Below are 5,724 nucleotides of genomic sequence, written 5' to 3' on the forward strand. Positions count from 1 at the left end.
TCCTCAGAGAAAATAGCTGCATTCTTCAGAGTGTATGAGTATCTTCCTCAGATTATGTGCCTTTTCTCTCTGACCAAGGTACTAGTGCCAAGTGGAAACACTTACCTAAAACTCTGGCCTCTTGGCCCTGGCCGGTTGGCTCAGCGGTAGAGCGTCGGCCTGGCGTGCGGGGGACCCGGGTTCGATTCCCGGCCAGGGCACATAGGAGAAGCGCCCATTTGCTTCTCCACCCCCCCCCCCCTCCTTCCTCTCTGTCTCTCTCTTCCCCTCCCGCAGCCGAGGCTCCATTGGAGCGAAGATGGCCCGGGTGCTGGGGTTGGCTCCTTGGCCTCTGCCCCAGGCGCTAGAGTGGCTCTGGTCTTCGGCAGAGCGACACCCCGGAGGGGCAGAGCATCGCCCCCTGGTGGGCGGAGCATCGCCCCTGGTGGGTGTGTCGGGTGGATCCCGGTCGCGCGCATGCGGGAGTCTGTCTGACTGTCTCTCCCTGTTTCCAGCTTCAGAAAAATACAAAAAAAATAAAAATAAAAAAAATAAAACTCTGGCCTCTACTTCAGAGTGGACTGGATCCTCCAAGAATGTCTGCAAAGCCTGACCTGTGGTGGCACAGTGGATAAAGTGTTGACCTGGAATGCTGAGGTCACCGGTTCAAAACCCTGGGCTTGCCCAGTCAAGGCACATATGGGAGCTGATGCTTCCTGCTCCTCTCCCCTTCTCTTTCTCTCTCTTCTCTCTAAAATCAATAAATAAAATCTTTTTAAAAAAAATGGAAGTGTTTATCATGTTAAAAAAAAAAAAAAAAAAAAGAATGTCTGCAAAGACCGTATTTAAACTCACCACAGTTAAATGCAGATTCCAACACCCATCTAGTGCCTGCTCTTCTGTTTCACTCCTCCACTCTACCCACTCCCCCTGGGGAGAGCACAGGAGGAAAAGGAGAAAATGTACAGACAGGAGGATGTGATTTTATCAAAGAAAAGTGAATGCACGATTGTCCATAAATGGAGTGTGGAAAATGAGAGGCTATTTTACATTGGAGTCCTTGTACACGTTATTGCATAAGAGAGCACTGAGTGTTTCATTTCCCAACTCCAAACGCAGGCTTCAGCCAGCCCAGCTGCCTGGACATAAGTTCAAGGCTGCCTTGGCGTTCCTTTGTGCACAAGTCACCACAGCTGAGCAGGCCTGGCAGCTAGCGCGGCCGACACTGGAGCATGTGGAGAAGCTCGGGATGCCCTGCAAGGTGGGGCTTAGTGAGGCCAGAGCCTGTGTGGCCCAGGACTGTGTGGCACAGACACTGCCAGCCCTTTAACCAATCCAAGGCCTCCTGACCCAGAAGAGGGAGACAGGAGATGCTGCTCAGCTTATAACAAAGCTATAAGCCCTGGCCGGTTGGCTCAGCGGTAGAGTGTCGGCCTACCGTGCGGAGGACCCTGGTTCGATTCCCGGCCAGGGCACATAGGAGAAGCGCCCATTTGCTTCTCCACCCCTCCGCCGCGCCTTCCTCTCTGTCTCTCTCTTCCCCTCCCGCAGCCAAGGCTCCACTGGAGCAAAGATGGCCCGGGCGCTGGGGATGGCTCCTTGGCCTCTGCCCCAGGCGCTAGAGTGGCTCTGGTCGCAACATGGCGACGCCCCCTGGTGGGCAGAGCGTCGCCCCTGGTGGGCGTGCCGGGTGGATCCCAGTCGGGAGCATGCGGGAGTCTGTCTGTCTCTCCCTGTTTCCAGCTTCAGAAAAATGAAAAAACAAACAACAACAACAAAAAATAAACAAAGCTATAAGGCAACCATAGTGGAGAGCACACTGGGGAAGTGTTGGGTTGTATCTGAGCACCCTCAGGGAGACACGTCCGCCCCTCCACTATCCACCGGAGAGGGTTCCCAGCCCCCCTCCTCTTTAGTCCAGAAGCTTCCCCCCAGCTGTCACCTCGCCACTTCTGACACGAGGCAGTTTCTGTTCCCCAGCCCCTGCGGTCAGTTCCACCTCCCGCGTCCACCTCCTGCTTTCCTCTGGCCTCCGGCACTTTCCTGTGTCGGGAGGACGGTGAGCTGGAGCAGGCAGAGCGGCCCAGGGAACCAATCTTGCCTCTGGGTGACAACCGAGGCTTGTTTTTCTTACCTCCCCTGACCTCAGAGAGCAGGGGGTCCCAGCCACATTGCTCAGGCTGGGGAAGGGCCTGGGCCTGCTGGCTTTGCAGGCTGGGAAGAAACACGCTCAGAAACACGGCGAAAGGAACTGTCAGCCTTCATTATTAATGCCCAGTGTTAATATTTAATGTCAGAAAACTGCAGCTCGCTTCCCTGCACTGTCACCGGACCTGCACGGGTCATGCCAGCCCCAGCCCTTCCATCTCAGCTCTCCCAGAGCCGCGTGCCAAGGCCAGCAGAGCAGTTTAGCTTCGCCTAAAATACTAGCTGTAAAGTGAATTTTTAAAGAAAAAAATTAAATGAGACTAAAAAATGATTTTATTGCTTTCAAAATCAACCATGCTCTTTAAACATCTCTAATACCCTGTTCAAATGCCAGAAAGTTTCGGAATGAGGCAAGGCGTAAGTGTAACCTTTAAGATAGGGAAGATTTTTGTGTGTTGTTGATACTCCAGCCGTATTTCTTCATCAGCACCAGCAGTACGGTATGGGCTTCGACCAACAAACTCTGAGGGATCTGATGAACACCCTAAGATGAATTCAAGCTATTGAAGGAATAGGAATATCTGCCACTTAAGCAATCAACTAATTCTTTTTTATTTTATACTTTTTTTTTTTTTTTTTTTTACAGAGACAGAGAGAGGGATAGACAGGGACAGACATACAGGAATGGAGAGAGATGAGAAGCATTAATCATCAATTCTTCGTTGTGACACCTTAGTTGTTCATTGATTGCTTTCTCATATGTGCCTTGACCGTGGGGCTACAGCAGACTGAGTGACCCCTTGCTCGAGCCAGCGACCTTGGGTCCAAGCTGGTGAGCTTTGCTCAAAATAGATGAGCCCGCACTCAAGCTGGAGAGCTCAGGGTCTCAAACCTGGGTCCTCCGCATCCCAGTCCGATGCTCTATCCACTGCGCCACTGCCTGGTCAGGCAGCAATCAACTAATTCTTACCTATCAAAACCAACTTCTTTCTCAAACTGGGATACAGTAGTAGCATTTGGAGAGGGACAGTCCTTCATTGCACAGGGTTGTCCCACACAGTCCCTGCTCACTCATCCCAGATGGCCTTCTGACATCATGACCAGCAACAACAGGCTGAGCCATCTCCAAACACCCCAGGGTGGTGGGGAGCGCAGCCCTGGGCTGGGGAACCCCTGGTCCAGGTGAATTGGACCACCAGCATGGGTTTTGGGCAGGCACAGAGGTTTAAAGGCTAATTCAGAAATGACCAAAGCACCAGGCCAAGCTAGTAGAGCCCAGCCATCCTCGAGCTGAGGCCTTGGAGAAGGCAACAGGGTCTGGAGTTTGCCTCCACAAGGTGAGACGAGGGGGATCCTCTCCCCAGTGCATCCCGCCCACACCCCACCCCTGCCCTAGGGCAGTGGCATCCACCCTCCCGCTAAGAGTGGGCTTCCATCTCCATCTGCAGATGGGGAGTGGCCACAGCTTACAGAGCTTTCATCTCCATGACTTCAAAGAACAGCCTGGCAAAAAAGAGCCCAGGGCACAATTTTCCAGGATCCCGGAACCTGGATGACTCACCTATCCTGGCAGCAGTCTGGGGTCCCGGCTTGCTTCCCTCCACTTGAAGCGCACCTCCCAGGACCAAACGTCACCTGCCACCGGCAACACCTAGGCATTTTTTAAAAATGTTTATTGCATCGATTTGAGAGAGAGAGAAAGTAAGAGAGGGAGATAGAGACAGGAACATCGATCTGCTCCTGTATGTGCCCTGGCTGGGGATCGAACCAGCAACCTCTGCACTTTGGAACAATGATCTAACTCAGTGGTCCCCAACCTTTTGGGGGGCACAGACTGGTTTACTGTCAGAAAATATTTTCACAGACCGGCCTTTAGGGTGGGATGAATAAATGTATCATGTGACCGAGACAAGTGTCAAGAGTGAGTCTTAGACAGATGTAACAGAGGGAATCTGGTCATTTTTTAAAAATAAAACACCATTCAGACTTAAATATAAATAAAACGAAAATAATGTAAGTTATTTATTCTTTCTCTGCGGACCGGTACCAAATGGTCCATGGACCGGTACCGGTCCGCGGCCCGGGGGGTGGAGACTACTGCTCTAACTAACTGATCTATGCAGCCAGGGCTCATAGGCATTCTTAAAGGGCCCATTACCAGAGCTGGGTCTCTGACTTGGTTGAAAAAGCCATTTGGAGGGATAGAAATGACAGATGGTTTAATTTCAAGGAACTCTTCTCCCTCTAAAGTTTTTTATAGTATTTTATTGAGAAATAATTTACATCTAGTAAAAGGCAGAAATCTTAAGTGTACCACTTGATGAATTAAAAAAAGAAATTTTAATTAAAACACACACACACACACTAGCTGAAATAGCTAAAATGCGAAAGAATGAGAACACCCAATGTTGGCCAGGAGTCAGAGCAGCACAAACTCCCATTCATCTTTCGTAAGAGTGCAAAATGGTACCACCACTTTGGAAAATGGTTTGTCGGTTTCTGATAAAGTCAAACAGATACCTACCATACGACCTAGGAATATTCCCTCCTGGGTGTTTACCCAAGAGAAAGAAAAGTATACGTACATGAACATTCACAGAAGCTTGATATATAAGAGCCCAAAACTGGAAACAACCCAAACATCTACCAAATAAACAAATTGTGATATATCATACAATGAAATACTAAGCAACTAAGGGAACAAACCCCTGCTACACATACCCTAAATGAATTTCGAAATAATCATGCTGAGTGAAAGAGGCCAGGGAGTACATACTGCATGATTCTATTTATATGAAACTCTAGAAAATGCAAACTATTCTCCAGTAACAGGAAACAGATCAGTGGTTGGTTGCCTGGGGGTGGGGGGCAGGGAGAGGCAGGCGAGAAGGATTTACAAGGGCACACGAGGAAACCTTGGGGGGCAACAGATATATTCACAATCTTGATTACAGTGATGGTTTCACGGGTGGATGCATGTGTCCAAACAGATCAAATTGTATAATTTCAATATGTGCAGTTTATTGTATGTCAATTATAACTCAATAAAGCTGGGTGGGTTTTTTTTTTATATGTTTTACTGTATGAAAATTATACTACAATTCTTTTTAATGCTGGAATTCTCCACTATTCTCTCCTTCAAACAAACAAACACATACAAGAAATCAGGGATCTGAAATTCCATATATCTTCTTGTCTTTGGGATCAGGCAAGAGAAATCCTACTTAAGCCCAAGGCTGTATGACAGGAGGGTGGGCAACACATTGCAGCAGCGGCGAGGAGGCGAGTCAACGTGCCCGAGCCCAGACCTGCCTGCCCACGACGTGGCGCCGGCTCTTGTTTGCACGGTGAAAACCAGGCCATTATTCCCAGGGTGAACCACGTATAGTACACACATTCCCACCTTTTCCTCTCCGTTTCTTCCTTCTCGGGTAACTATTCATGGCTGGAGCACGGCAGGAACTCCAAATCAGCCACCAAAATACTGCACCGTGACAACTTCATCTCTTAATTACAGTAAACATTTACATAATGCTCAGGCCCAGCCAGCACAGAAAGATTCGTTAATGCAGAAACATGCCCTTTAACCATCCTGTT

The 5,724-nt window shown here is 49.3% G+C and overlaps 1 non-coding gene across 1 annotated transcript; it reads left to right on the top strand.

The window, feature by feature from the left end:
- Positions 1–1,378: 1,378 nt before the first annotated feature.
- On the top strand, positions 1,379–1,454 carry TRNAG-ACC (transfer RNA glycine (anticodon ACC)). Its single transcript has one exon. It is a non-coding gene; the product is annotated as a tRNA-Gly (tRNA).
- Positions 1,455–5,724: the final 4,270 nt, after the last annotated feature.

Source organism: Saccopteryx leptura, chromosome X (assembly GCF_036850995.1).
Source record: "Saccopteryx leptura isolate mSacLep1 chromosome X, mSacLep1_pri_phased_curated, whole genome shotgun sequence".
Classification (NCBI taxonomy): domain Eukaryota; kingdom Metazoa; phylum Chordata; class Mammalia; order Chiroptera; family Emballonuridae; genus Saccopteryx; species Saccopteryx leptura.